Source organism: Dysidea avara, chromosome 12 (assembly GCF_963678975.1).
Source record: "Dysidea avara chromosome 12, odDysAvar1.4, whole genome shotgun sequence".
Taxonomy (NCBI): Eukaryota; Metazoa; Porifera; class Demospongiae; order Dictyoceratida; family Dysideidae; genus Dysidea; species Dysidea avara.
This window is the reverse complement of record NC_089283.1, coordinates 17,336,994-17,352,965: the sequence shown is the minus strand read 5'-3', so window position 1 is coordinate 17,352,965 and position 15,972 is coordinate 17,336,994. Positions and strand designations below refer to the sequence as shown.

At 37.2% G+C, this 15,972-nt stretch overlaps 2 long non-coding RNA genes across 3 annotated transcripts; one reads left to right on the top strand and one right to left on the bottom strand.

Annotated features, from left to right (window-relative positions):
- Positions 1–3,796: 3,796 nt before the first annotated feature.
- Positions 3,797–5,663, bottom strand: LOC136241374 (uncharacterized). Of its 2 annotated transcripts, none has more exons than XR_010694267.1 (9): positions 5,164–5,663; positions 4,979–5,112; positions 4,822–4,931; positions 4,538–4,589; positions 4,406–4,474; positions 4,316–4,352; positions 4,129–4,257; positions 4,037–4,074; positions 3,797–3,985 (listed from the first exon to the last, which is right to left on the bottom strand). It is a non-coding gene; the product is annotated as an uncharacterized lncRNA (long non-coding RNA). The 2 variants fall into 2 exon arrangements; XR_010694266.1 differs by having other exon boundaries at positions 4,316–4,357; positions 5,164–5,662.
- Positions 5,208–11,708, top strand: LOC136241373 (uncharacterized). The gene is made up of 3 exons (XR_010694265.1): positions 5,208–5,386; positions 9,380–9,500; positions 11,539–11,708. It is a non-coding gene; the product is annotated as an uncharacterized lncRNA (long non-coding RNA).
- The last annotated feature ends 4,264 nt before the right edge of the window (positions 11,709–15,972 follow it).

Below are 15,972 nucleotides of genomic sequence, written 5' to 3'. Positions count from 1 at the left end.
CTCCTGAAGGGCTTTATAATTTAATTTGATTGCATTACAGCATGGACATGCAAACCGCAAGTAAACACCTCTACCATGCAGTCAACACCTATACCAGTCAACGTATGCATACCTTTATAAGACAGTTTTTAATGCTTTCCTGTTAGTGCTAGAGGCTTAGCTAAGTGGTCAAGGCACACACCTTGTAAAAGCAAGGTCTGAGTTCTTTTTTTTCTAAATTTTTTTGCATTCAGCAACCTTTTTAGTGTTTTTTTTTTCCTATATAAACTTTTCATGTAACGTTTTTCTCTCTGATTCTGAACCTTATTTCTGCAACATTCTTTTCTGAATGCAGGCCAGATGTGCCATTTTATTTTCACATGCAGTATAAATACTTTGAAATCAACTTACAATGCTTTGTATGAAAATGGAATATTTTGGTGAGCAGTGTTTGGAGTAACTCGTTACTTATGTAATGCGTTACATAATAAATTATTATTACTTTTGTGGTAACTAAGTAATATAACGAAATACGCTATAAAAACAGGTAATATAACTCAAGTTATTTAACTTACAAGTGTAACGCATTACCTAAGTAATATATTTACTGTAGCTAATCTAATATTACGTAATATTATTACTACAAGTAACGAAGTTACTAATCTCGTTAGTAATCCACTGAGTAATGCCTAGCCACAACAAAGTAATGAAGCCTACTGAACGAAGCTTATTCACCAGCTTCACTAAGATTTGCACATTGTCCAACAACACAATCATGTCACGTGATAAGGTGGTAGTTTCACATGTGACAGCTTAAGGCTGTGGACACAAAATAATGTAATACGTAATATTATTATAGTTACTTTATTTTATGGGTAATATGTAACTGTAACTAAATTGTTCAGTTGCAAGTAATATGTAATATGTAACTAGTTACTTTTTAAAAGTAACTTGCCCAACACTGTTGGTGAGTTATAATTGGAAATACGTGCATGAAAGAATACACTGTAAAGCAACCAGAATGATTCCATCTATCAGCCATTTAATTATCATTCTATGACAGATTAATTAACACATCTAAACCTACCATCTTTACAGTACCGTAGATGGAGGAGTAATTTGATCTACTTGTACCAAATTCTCAAAGACAATTATGACATAGATAATCATTTATTTACGTCATCCACTTCTACGTACTACAACAAGAGGTCACACAAAGAAATTATTCAAGCATCACACTAAATTCATATACAAGATCTATTTTTTATAGTAACAGAGTAATCAATGACTGGAATTCGTTACCCCAATCTATTGTTGATTCTCCCTCTGTCAATGATTTTAAAACACTGCTGGACAGACACTACAGTAATTATTTATTTGATTTTGTATAGTAATTAGAATAGCTAAGTACACAATGTTTATGGATGTACAGCATAAGCCTTTATCCTTAAAATACAAATACAAATGAGACTATACTGTATCTATAGAGTAGATACTGTTTCAGCATTATACGTTTAGAATGAGTATCCTTACTTTGTCAGTCATTTGTCACAATGAAATCCACGTGTAGTCATAGGCTGTGGTAAATGCTGAATTTGTGAGCTGGAGTGTAAAAGTTTAGGATAGGAACAGTCAGCTGATAAGGAGGTACATTAAGTCATTTTCCAGCAAGCAATGTTTATTTCTCAGTTTGTGTTCACCTGAGCCTCAATTTTTCCTTGACACAGGATATCTGCCATAACGATAATGCTGCAAAATTTTAAAAAACAGAACTGAGTATCAGCTCACATAATGCATCAAAACTGGAACCTTATCGCAGAAATTGCCCCATTATTGCAAACCATATTCACCCAATTGTTCAGTAAAGGACCCTCCCTAGTGACTGGCTCCAAGCCAATATGGTACCAGTTTATGATCAATGCATTTCTGCTAATTATAGGCCTAACTCACTGACATCTAATTGTTAGAAGGTTATGGAATGCATCTACCACTCTATTACGACCCATCTAGAGGAGAGGAACAACATACTTAATCCACTCCAATACGGATTTAGATCATGACACTCATGCACCACCCAACTTACCATCATTGAAGAATTAGCTAAAGGCATAGACAATCATAAACAAATCTATGTGCTCTTTTCATATTTCGCTAAAGTATCTGACAGTGTACCCTACTTAAAAGTTACAGTATTATGGATTGATGACAAGATACATTGTTAGATTTCTGACTAGCTAACAAGACAATCTGGTGAATGGAAATGGAATCTGGCTTTGTCCCAGCTATATCTAGAGTCCCACAAGGCACTGTATTGGGGTCTCTCATGCTCTTACTATACAGAGGTGACGAATCCCCTACAAATCCCCTACAAATCCCCATGTGCTGTCTGGGTGGGGGCCCGACATTGATAGGTACATAGCTAACATGATGAAGGTAGTTTGTTCCAATCTTTAACAGTTATCTCTTTTGATACTGCAGCTGTAACTGGTGAGTGGTCTAGTAGTTGTTCAGTCAATTTTTATTACTACTGATAGAACAATTAAGTCCATTTCACTATAAATATATGTAGCTACGCCAATCTCTTTAATTCAGTAGTTTTAACAGGAATTCCTATCAGCTTTCAACACCTTGTTTGTAGTTCTGTAGGCTGCATTACCTACATCTCTGTTAATTGTCTTCAAATTACATTTCAAAAGTTCCAGTGAGTCATCTGCATGAAATCGAATTGGACTAATTGATCATGTATGTCATACATTAGCATTATTACAATCAAATTGTTTCTGTATCTCAAAGAACTGAAAATATTAATTTTAGTATAAGTTGGCTAGCTACCAGCTATAGATATGAAATTGAATATATACTGTATATATCCATATGTTAACAAAAAGCAGAAAGAAACCTTGCATATGTAAAATAGACTCCAGATGTCATTTCAGAGCATCTATTTTCAAAAATTTCCCTGAGAGGGAACATGCCCCCAGACCCCCCTACAGCTAGGCTATTTTCACAAACTTTTATATAAAATCAAGGTAGCTAGCTAGAAAATTCTGAAATCGGTCACTCTGCATGCATGGTGTTGCATATTCTATAATTATTGTTATGGACATTATAATCCTTTGACTTCATGCACTGTTAAATGTATATATATACCTTGCTGTAAACACGCTAACGATGTCCTGCATGCACATATAGCCATAGCCGCGGCGGTAATATATAGTTTAGTCTATATGTAGCTATGCTAAAGTGTGACGTAGCGGCTATAGCTATTATATCACCAAAATATTTTAAACCTATAAAGCAGCCAACTATAGTGCGCGGTGACTCAACAAGCTCCATGCATTAGTGCGCGCATCGAAATTCGTATCGAATTGCAATCGTTATAGCTATGCTAGCAAACTAGCTAGCTAGCTGCATCGCTAAAATTGATGGAAGATTGAAAATTTGTTTGCAATCAAACTGATTTTCTGAAAACTATACAGTACATACTACTACTATATGACACACAGATACGTACAACATACTAAATGCTAATAAAGTCACACAGTAAAAACAAAGTAGTGAACGTCACTACTAATTAGTAGTGAAACCTCTGCCACAATACTCACTATTTTTGTGTAGTGACGTTCACTACTTTTTTGTAGTGAACGTCACTACAAAAAAGTAGTGAACGTCACTACTAATTGTAGTGAACGTCACTACTAACTGTAGTGAACGTCACTACTTGCAGTGCCATTAGTAGTGAACTTCACTACTGTTTTACAGTGAACGTCACTACTTATTTGCAGTGATTTCACTACATTGCATTTGCATCCAGTTTATGCATTCATGCACCATAGAATTCCATTAAAAATAATACTGCATACAAGTAAAAATACATGTATACAAAATGTCAGTTGTTTTGTATAGGTGCATACATGTTAGTCCAGAAATTTCTTGTCAGAAGATTCTGCAGCAGCAAAGATGCATCAGATACTGTGCAGTGTATATTGCAAGTTATCTCATTGAACTGCAAGATATAACAATATAATACAAACTATGGTAGCTAAATAAATCTTACCAGCATAGCTACAATAGAGCAGATGTACATGATTTATGCTGTGATAAAATAATTGTTGATATGTAATATGAGATAAACATATATGCACTTACCAACTATTGCACAACTGTGCGTAAGGGATGGGTGCATGGTATAACCATCTGATATGTTAGATCAGTTCCTATTAGTAACCACAGTATAGTGATAGCAAATTGTTTCATTTGCTAGTCTTGCAGTATTCGCTATATCAAGAAACAAAGATCGTAAACGATCTCCAATGTAATAAGCTAAAGCATTTACCTGTTTAAAACTGCTACCAATGGAAAGTCAGTATTACCTAAACTGCCAAACAACATTTTAACTGCAGAATGGTTGTTTAAAGCTACAAACCTTAAACACTTGCAGACACACAGCAGTACCCCACAGGTATACACCACTGCAATGAATATCAATCGGCTACTGCATGGAGAGAGAACCATCATTATTATAAATGAGAAAACACAATAAGTAGAGTTAGCTTACAGTATGTGCGACCTCGGTCTCATGCAACCACAATCAGATCGTAGTAAAAGATCTGCGTGGGAACGGCAAGGTAAATACAAGAACAAAACTGACAAACATGCATACATACAGAAAACAAAAAAAAGTGATTAGCTAGTAGTGGTAAAACCGTGAAGCTCAGGTATGTCAGAAAGCTAAAATACGTCAGTGTACACTGTGCCCGGACAATCCAGTTTGTAAGCAACCGCCAGTCACACCATAAGTGTCATTACTCCATCACTCAATTCAGTTACTATGTGCTATACCTTATGGTATATTAAAATGAAAGCCCCAAACTTCATCACCTCTCGGCTCTGGTACTACAGTGCCGGCGCCGGGAAATTGGCGGGCAGCCAACTTTGCAGGCTGGGGTAGTCTACGTGTGCAAAAGTGTAAAACAAATAATTACAATTTAAGACTTACTTTTCTGAATTGTTAACCACTTGCTAAATGCAACAGCTACTAGGTACGCAGTGCTAAGCTGCCTAGCCTACTCAGTTGACTCGAGAGACCACTCTGCGGCCACCTGACCGCACGTCACAGTTACGAAACAGTCCCTAGTCAATAGAAAACAGAAGTAAAAGAACAATTATTAGTCTTCCACTTACATGACTTCTACAGCACGTAACTAAGTGAGCAACGATGTTACCAAGTAGATGACGTCATCAATTATATGTGGCATTATTTAGAGTTTCCTTGACATGATGCTACTCGAGGTGCTACCTCTGGTGCTACCCGGGTGCTACTGCTTAGTGCTATGCACTCTGTATCTGAAGATCTATAGTGTTTATCGTCTGTAATCAACCGTTCCTGATTAGTCTGTTTAAAATCGTAAGTAAACAAGCTGTAACTGTAAACACACATTTGAATTAATGGGCGTTAGCCAGTATATTCTACGTACAATATACTGTCTATGGCCAGCCTTTCATAATTACGAAGGTTTTAAGATGTTATTACCAGGACTAATAGCACTTTACACTGACAAATTACCGGTGCTTTGACTGATTACCAGGGCTCTAACCCTGGTCATCGCCATCCCTGGTATGGCTATAGACCCTTCGCAGGTGAGCTGCTGCCATAGCAGCATCCGCCATCTTGGAGTACAACCAGTTTTGCAAACCTGATAGCATTGCTTTTCATAAGAGTAAAACAATACCTAGGGCTGCTTCTCCTGCATTTCACAGCAAAGGTTGACCATGTAGGTTAAACGTACACTCTCCCCTATGCTATCAGCAGTGTTGGGAGTAACACGTTACATTAGTAACGCGTTACGTAATATTATTACTTTTGTGGTAACTAAGTAATATAACGAAATACGCTATAAAAACGAGTAATATAACTCAAGTTACTTTGCTTACAAATGTAACGCGTTACCTATGTAATATAGTTACTGTAATATTACGTAATATTATTACTACAAGTAACGAAGTTACTAATCTCGTTCATTGTCCTCTGAGTAATGCCTAGCCACAACAAAGTAACGAAGCCTACTGAATGAAGCTTATTCGCCAGCTTCTTATTTAAAACCAAGATTTGCACATTTTCCAACAACGCAATCATGTCACGTGATAAAGTGGTAGTTTCACACGTGACAGCTTAAGGCTGTGGACACAAAGTAATATAATATGTAATATTATTATAGTTACTTTATTTTATGGGTAATATGTAACTGTAACTAAATAGTTCAGTTGCAAGTAATATGTAATATGTAACTAGTTACTTTTACAAAGTAACTTGCCCAACACTGGCTATCAGGGTTGCAAATCAGGTTGTACTCCAAAATGGTGAATGTTGCTATGGCAGCAGCTCACCTGCAAAGGGTCTATATACTACTGACATTATTTATTGATGGCCCGGGGTCAATAGTCTCTCACTATTATTATTATATATATACTTGCATGGCCAGACTACTGACCTGGAAAATGAATTTATGGCATTCTTTTCTTTTCTGAACCCAATGACACATTGCGACTGTGCCAAAGTTTGTGGATGTGCAGGCATTAATTAGGATACTAGCTGCCAGTCCACTGTGCGACCTGCAACTGTGGTCAATGTCAGCCAGACCTCAATTAATATTTATGGCAAGGTTTGTCCTCACTATTGACTGATTTCATGTACTATTTATTCATGTGCTATTTTGGACATTTTGGGACCCAGAATTTTTATCCATTTTTTGCAGGTTTTCCTCTTTCAGAGGTAAAAAATGTATTAACCATAACTGTTGAGACCAAAATTTTTGTTCTTCCCTTGTTATCTAAGAGTTCTTTAAAGGGTCAGAAATGCTACTGAGATCATTTTGTGATAACTTTTTTTATGGAGCTCACTCCAAAGACATCCTAAAGAGCTCACTGGTCTTGTAATGCCATTCCCAGAATATGAAGCTTCGACTTTGCAAGTGCTGGAAGATTTTCATTTCTGGTCAAGTTATTTTAATTCAGTTACTGTATAATGTGCCGATGCCCATCCTGGTCCGGTTACTCTAGCATTCAAATCAGTAGCATGTTACAGAAAACAGGCTGTGCCAATCAGATTATGTTGTTGGTATTCACAATTTTTTTTAAGTTATCATGCATTGATACTATAGAATTATCAAGAGTTAATAATAGCTCTTGGAATTATGTAATATGTTTTGTGAAGATGTAATGGCTGCTTGTAGTCAACAATAGGATGTTCTTTAAAAGAACAAAAGATGGAGGTAGAGGGCCATGTAGTTGGAGCTGATGTACTCGTGATGCCTAATCAATATAAAAACTATTTTTTTGGTTGTGCTTTTTGGTTGAGTTTGTTTAACCTATAACTATGCTTACTTCGTATGGTTGTTAAACATTCCATTCTTGCTGCCATTGTGATCTCATTGTTTAATTATCTTCCATAGTTGAAACTCTGTAATGCTATAGTGAGAGTGACCAGACCCTTCCTCTTTTTGTGAAGGAGTGGGTGCTGCCAGGGTAGTACTCTTTCTAGTAGGGTATGGGTGGAATCCTTACATTGTGCGGCCCCCAGAAGTAAATTCTGAAGTCGTTCTGTTTAACCCTTTGAGACCTGAAAAGTGTGTTTAAAATATTTGCGGTTTTGTGGTATTAATAGATTATTTGCTGTATGGTCTAATCTCTTCTTCCTAGACACAAGGAAACTTTATGAAGGCGATCTATATACAATGGCTCACCTTTACAGCGATTATCAGGCGAATCATAGGAGTGGAACACGCCGTACAACCCTTAGCCTTTCTTCAAGACGCTACATCGTGATTTTTGACACCGATTCGGCAAGCGTCCATATCTCGGTGATGGTAACTCCCACAATCAAATCCTCAGAACCATTTTATGCAGAATCACATGGCGAATCCCATGACGTTTATTCCAAATCCGTACACTGAAGTATGCGGAAGTTATGGCCGTGTTTATTTCGAAGAAGAAATTACGCGTGTTTATAAAACGGCGTCTTGTTATACACAATGTTCTTTACGACTTCCTCATTGACTTTTGGCTTAAAACTATACATCACTGGAGTCCCCATTCATCAAGCAATCTGTTAAACATGACCCCATTGTAATAGCCTAAAGCACGCAGAAGTTACGGCGCTGTGAAGTTTTCAAAATTTTCAAGGGTCGAATCGACCCCCCTACGGCCTCAAAGGGTTAAACAATTACTATATTCTCCATATGCTGCTGATGGGACCAATGCAAAAGGGGAACCAAACATCTATTCATTGCTTGACTACGGAGACCAGCCATTGTTTTTGTAGTATTGGTATGCTCTATTAGAGTATCTTGCACCTTCATTGTTTACTGTGAGACTGTCAACCATAGTCATATCACTAGGGTGCTTTTCAAGAGAGAATTTATAGAGAGACATTTGGAGCATTTTGGCTTCTTGGAATGGAACCAAAGCAATGGCGGATTTAGCATGGGGAATTTCCAGAATGAGGTTCCATGGAACCCTTTGAACTCCCTGGATCTGCCCCTGTGTTTATACTTGACCAGCCGTATTTCCAGTCTGTATTGTATCACTTCCAGTAAATGCAAGTGCTGAGCAAATATTTAACATTTCAATACTGCAAGAAACAGGATGATGCTAAACCTGTTATATGCCATCGGCTTTTATTCAATTCAATTCCATGATCGCTTCTGTATGATAGCGATAACCATTCACAAATAATTGAATTATGCATATAATATGTGATTGCCTGCTGCCATGAATACTCTCACCACCAACCCTAGATGAAACACTGCCAAATGATAGTGTCACTGAGACACGTACCAGCTTTCTCAGAAGCTTTAAGGGTAAACTTGGAGGTATCAAGAGTTACTTAATACTGTAGCTAATGGATCTCTAGTAATCAGATATAGCAGAGTCGATTATCCACAGTTATAATAGTGAGCGAAAACCAGCTGTTTTTGTATGGTTCTATTTTGTAGTAAAAAAGTATTGAGTATAAAAATATGCATGCTACATAAAAAATTATGCATGTTTTAGTTTTTATGTACTGAAACAAAGCACGAATCAATAAAACCTATATAAACCATCAGATTTGCCTTTTCATGGGGAGTAAGACAATCTTTATTTCATGTATATACATCAGAAGCCATGTGAGTTATGGGTGATGCGGTAAAAATTAAGTTTACCATGGTCACTTCATTGTTGGAATGGTCTTCTTTGTCCACTCCTTTTGTTACTATAGATAACGGAGAAGCAATAAAATAGAATCCAAGGAATGGGCGAAAATAACCGGTCTTTGCTCAGCCAATCACATACGCAAAGTCACAAAATATGTGTAATTATTTCATTACATCTTTTCAGTTTAAAGTATTGTTTTCTATTGCAGATCTGTAATGGCCACTGCGTGATGAAAGATAAAAAAGAAGTTGGAACTTGGAAAGAAGCTGGCAAAGGATGTGTCTTCAGGGTGGCTACGTTGTATTTAAAAACATAACCAGATACTCAAGGTACTATAATTTTAGACTATATGTGGTTTATTTACGTAGTATATACTATGTAGCGTAAAATCCTGTATATTCCTTAAAATACGTTAGTGTGAAGTTTACATGAGTACTGTACATTATTACTAATATGAATACACTATGAAAGTACATATCAAAAGTACGTGTAAATGAATACGCTATGAGAGTGCATATATTAAGTTATGATGATGCTGGACGGATGATGGGAAACTACATGGGGTGGCCTTATACAGAATCATCATGAAACTTAAGTGTGAGTGTTAGGTGTGTTCCTTCATAGATAATTAATGGTTACTCGGTATGTGACTGGATTTATGAAGAGGGGTCTTCCACACACATCCAATTCTATGAACTCAGAAGTCCATAACTCATTGCTCAAGGAATGTATTAACTTGAAAATTTGTCCATCCACTAAACTATGTTAGTGCTCACTACTGTCCAATTTTTTAATCAATAGCCTTTTCAGTCTAAAGATATCACAGACCTCTCAACCTGGAAGCAGATCTGGCTGTGAGAAAGCCAGCCACCCATCCCCATGCAGCTGTGAAGCCTACCATCTTTGTGCTGGGGCTCATGCACATAGTTACATTTGTTTTAACAAAAAAATGTTTTAAAAGGCACAACTAGCTAGCTATGTGAGCGCAGTACTGCTGTTTACTGCAGCTTATAATATCTCTATACTATAGTGTAGCCTACTATATGACAAGAACCTACTATTTTGCTCCATCGTTGAATCACGTGATATCAGTCTTTCAACTCAGCTGATGTACTGGTTCACCAGTGATTCGTTGTTGAAATCACCTCCCATTTCTTGAGTAATCAGTATCCAGCTGTGGATTTAGTGTTCAGCACAGATTTTCCTCACAAGTACATCTCACAACAACCGAAATTAAGCAATAAACATTTGCAATAACACAACTGGTAGGATTTCACCTAATTCTTCAGTGTACTGAGTCTTTTCTCAAAGGATTTCACCTTTAAATAGGGGTCAGTTCATTGAGTTTGGCAGCAAAGTGACTTGATTGTGACACATTCAAAAGTATGGGAAACTGCCAAAATTTTCAGCTCAAAATACAGAGGCACCCCACTATTCTAATGAACTGATCACGTGACACCTGCTACAAGATGTTTTGGGGCTTAAATCAAGGAGATTTAGCGTGCCTTAGAAAATTTTATTGGAAATCGTGAGATCAACAAGTGGTCGTGATATGAAGGCTGAAATCATGCGTCTCATGACCAAATTGTGATAGTTAAGAGGTCTGGTTATGAGTCATTAAATTTGATAAATTAGATGTATGGAAGACCCCCTTTCGCAAATCTGGTCACATATATATGTTGTTTGCGGGCACTTGTTCTATAGTCTAAAGCTGGACAGAAAATACTCTACACACATGCACCTCCACCCAACATAGTTTCACATGCCCAGACTATCTATCTGTGTCAGCTACATATTCTCAACCAGGGAAATATCAACCCACCTTCACAAGTGAACTATTTCACACAGCCTGTTTGCCTCCACCTCATCCCGTATCAGTGGTATAGTCGGGATTACACGGATAGGTGCATAACTCAAGGCAATACAGTATTTGTATTATAAATTAAAGCATAACAGTTAGACTCTGAAACATTGCATAATGCAAAGGTTCTGGGTTACCATTTGCATGGCTTGCCTTTCAAGTCAAAATCAGGACTTGCAATTAGAGAAGCTTTACATTCTTATTGCCTGGCCAAGGTGGGGATTTGCATCACTGAAAATTATAGTTTCCCACCTACCGGGTAAGCACTGACAATGTAAACCCCGACCATGTCTCGACCTGCAAACCCTAGGAATACTCAGGCTAGAAGGGGATTTGTATGGTCGTGTGACATAATGAGCTAGTTTGAGTGGATTCTAGAAAGACTGTCTGAGTGAATTTCTTTAGCGAGTAATTTTTTCATCCCTAATAAATACAGAACAAGGCACATTTCACAAATGTCTATGTTTCCAGATACATGTACATGATATATTGTTTTTCATTTACAGACTCGTTCTGCCCGCTGCTGGATGAAAGATGCAGAAGCTGGTCAAAGATGTGTTTTTGTTACGTATGTACATTATACGTATATTTCCATTGTTAAACTTAACAGTACGTATAGTTGATGTTATATAATATTTTACATTTACCATTTTGATTACATGAATGTGAAAGTTTAGTGGTTTCATAAATGCAGGTATTTATAGCATTTACATACTAAAATTTATGAGTACAGTTTGACATCAAATTTGCCTAGTTTCCCCATGTCCAGAAAAGTAGTCAAAATTTTTTTACTTGGCTTACTACAGCCTAGTAGAATGTCTGCAAAGACTTCATTTACGTTCCTGCAGAAGTACATATTGAACCTAATCAATGAATGAAAGTCCTTTGTGAAGTAAATCCTAGCTCCTTAGCATTGACAGCAGCATCCCATACCATATCCCCTGCAAATTTCTAAAGGTTGTCATGTGATCTTTCATGCATGTGCAAACTCATAGTATCTTCTTATAAGCATCCTTTTCACATCAATAAATGGCTTCAGGTGGGAATCTTAATCTTCAAATCAGAAATTTATCAAATGTACTATATAGTCCCTACCAATAGAAAATCTGAGGCTACAATACATGACTGCTGTTTTCCAGTGTTATCACACACACACACACACACACACACACACACACACACACACACACACACACACACACACACACACACACACACACACACACACACACACACACACACACACACACACACACACACACACACACACACACACACACACACACACACACACACACACACACACACACACACACCCACGTATGTACAATCGGATATTTTGTTTGGTTTTGCTACATTTAGCCTATACTACTGTGAATACACAGCAAGTTTACATAGTTGTGGTGAAATATGCAGATGATACTTCTAGTGGACACTTTGTGACCATACTGTTATAAAGAGGTTGTCATTTTTCAGAGGTAACATTTTATTTAAAGAAGTCTATCAACCTGCAATTTTGGTTTATAGTCTGTTATGATACCTCAGAAACTGTCCTTTATATACCAATGTTAAATGTTACTGACCGTAACAGTGTTCTTGACAGTAACAGTGTTCTTGACATGCTGTTATATTGATGTATAGTAAAAATTTATAATGTAGTGAAGGTCACTACTTTTTGTAGTGACCGTCACTACATTATGATTTCACTACAACGTAGTGAATTAAAATGTAGTGAACGTCACTACTTTTTGTAGTGAACGTCACTACATTATGATTTCACTACAATGTAGTGAATTAAAATGTAGTGAACGTCACTACTTTTTGTAGTGAACGTCACTACATTATGATTTCACTACAACGTAGTGAATTAAAATGTAGTGAACGTCACTACATTGGTAGTGACCTTCACTACTTTGATAATTCACTACGTTGTAGTGAATCTAAAAGTAGTGAACGTCACTACATAAAGTAGTGACGTTCACTACTTTGTTTTTACTGTGCAGGGTAGCTAACATTCAGCTTCAGTTCTCTTTCAGTTGTTAACTCGTCCAAAACCCGGCGGCATAGTGGTTTCGATTCCATCACCTTGACATTTGTTGATCATGGGGCCAGTGGATATTGGTTTATCGGCAGAGTCTACGTGTCCAATGACAACGATGTGGATGTCAGTTTTCTCCGTCGGCATTGTAGATAGCTAGTTCCTTCAGTCGCAGAAAAATGGATCAGATCGCTCTGTGAACAATATAAATAAAACATTTAAACATTAGTACAATGCAACTGACTCAAAGCTAGCTCAGTATATACGTTGCTATATAGCTCAGTATAACTAAATCCACACAGATTATCTTTACTCACCTAGCGAATACTGGCACAGGTTAGCTCAGCGGCTAGGAGTCAAAATTTCAAAAACTAAACTTTGCAAGATAGGTACCCTTAATATATAGCGAAGAACAAACTGCGGATAGTCGTGCAGTCTATACTTTTTATCACGGAAATCGGCTCGTTTTACTACCTGTCAATCCATTTCGCTACGTCAATTTCAATAACAACACTCATCAGCTTTTAACACCTCGTTTGTAGTTCTGTGAACCGCATGGCTTCAATGACACGTTTCTCTTGAGAATTAGACCAATCCTTTTGTTCTGCTTGGTGGCAAAGGATTCACTGTCAAGTTTATTGTACTTTATCAGCTTTTAGCACCTCGTTTGTAGTTCTGTGAGCTGCATGGCTTCAATTTTGACAGGTTTCTCTTAGTCCAATCCTTTTATTCTGCTTGGTGGCAAAGGATCACTGCATGTCAGGCTTATACCTATAGTACTTTATCAGCTTTTAACACCTCGTTTGTAGTTCTGTGAGCTGCATGGCTTCAATTTTGACAGGTTTCTCTAAATCCATACATTTGTTTAATGCTTGGTGGCTATATGTAGATGCATGAATTCTTAGCTGTACTAAATAAATGAAGTTTGAAGCATGTAATTACTTCTTGTATATATGGTTTTGAGGGAATGTCATAGATTAACCACAATTTGTTTCTCTTTATAGGCTATATAGCTATCCACTACATGGAATCCTTTTAGCTACTAGATAGCTATTGAAACAACTGCAGCTATATGACTTTCAGAAACTTCTAGAATTGTAGGATATGGCGTGGTTGATCACGAGACACACTTTATGCACAACATACATATTATGTACATACACGCATACACAGCTACAATAATATGTAAGTATATGTTCATGGCTAATGTCCATATGTCACATCTCCCCTCTTTAAGTATTTGCTTATAGTATCGAAGATGATCTGGGGGTCATAGGGACTTGATGATATGTGATGAAATTCGTAGGTTTGTGCAAATTCCTTCATGTCCTCTGAGTCAAAGTGGGGTCTGTTATCAGTGACCAGAGTAGCAGGAATCCCAAATCTTGTAAACATGGCCTTCAAGTTTGTTACAATGTTAGAAGAAGTGGTGATGGCTAGCTTCTGTACTTCAACAAATCTAGAGAAGTAATCTGCAACTAGCAGATAGTTAGTGCCTTTTAATTCAAAAAGATCTGCTGCAATGTGTTCCCATGGATAGCTTGGCCTATTATCTTTACTCACCAAGCGAAACAGTATTGACACAGGTTAGTTACGAGTTTAAAATTTTAACTTTCGCAAGATACGTGTAGCAATAACCGTTTATATAGCGAATGACCTAACTCCGGATAATTTTTTTGAGAATAGTCATACGGTCCAATTTTTTATCACGGCAGTCGGCTCTTTTTTGAAATATTTATTACTACTGATGTATAGTCCACTTCGCTATATGTTAATTTCAGCGGTTTTAACAGGATTTCCTATTAGCTTTTAACACCTCCTTTGTAGTTCTGTGAGCTGCATGGCTTCAATCCTTACAAGTTTCTCTCTCCAATCCCTTTGTTCTGCTTGGGTAGGAATTGCTTGAACTCTGTGCTAAAAGTAATAAAATTATGACCTTACCAGAGCAAAATAGCTTGTCACTACCTTTTATTTTGTAGTTAATAACAATTGCTCTAGCAAATTTAATCCTAAAAAATCATTGTACACCCAGCAGTGCCCTGCGTATATCTAAGTTCGTTAATCAAACTTACATTCATGACATTGCTGGGGCATTTACGTATGCACTATAATTATCTCTAACATACTGTAGCTGCTCTATAGGCTGTATATTTATAGTATCCATGCATGGCTAGTGCTGTTTTTTCATTGCAGAAATGTAATTGGTGGTCTGATACTCGTATACTTATTGTCAAAGTTTTTGTGAGAAAGACATAACTCCCACACTAATGTGCCCATTGTACTCTTACAAGGCTATTAGCTCTAATGGTCAATTTTCAAGCATTTCGTGTTGTTAGATGGATTCTAAACTATGTAATTATTTCTTGAATGATAAATTTTGAGGGACTATAACCACGAATAACTGCAATTAATTTATCTCAGTTTTATTTAAACCTGCATGCCAAGTCAGAGTACCGGTAGGTTGGAAGCGTAATAGCTAAGCGCTACGAAACAATTTTCGTGTTAATTGCATTTTTGAGATTGTAAGGAGGGTAGCAACAATGAATGATAACCGTGAGGCTCATTCTAACCTTCTTACTGGCGGCCCATTGTTGCTGTCGTTCAAGCTTTCTTCATCTTTCTAGTCTCGTGTGATCCCCGATTAGGGCGCACGCCACTACAGTCTTAGTGAAGTACGCTGCATAGGATGACTTCTTGGGTCAGTATTTATTCATACTGTTTTCTCTAGTGGACTCCTCTCTCTTATCTTTCTAGCTAGTCAACGAAGACATTCTACTGCATCCGTGGCCTGGCACGACATCTCGCGTGATTTATACGTAGCCCAAGTTTTAAAAACTGACCTATTTAGTGGGGTTTAACGGGACTTATCGTGCCAATTCCACTGTACTTGTTGTATTTCATC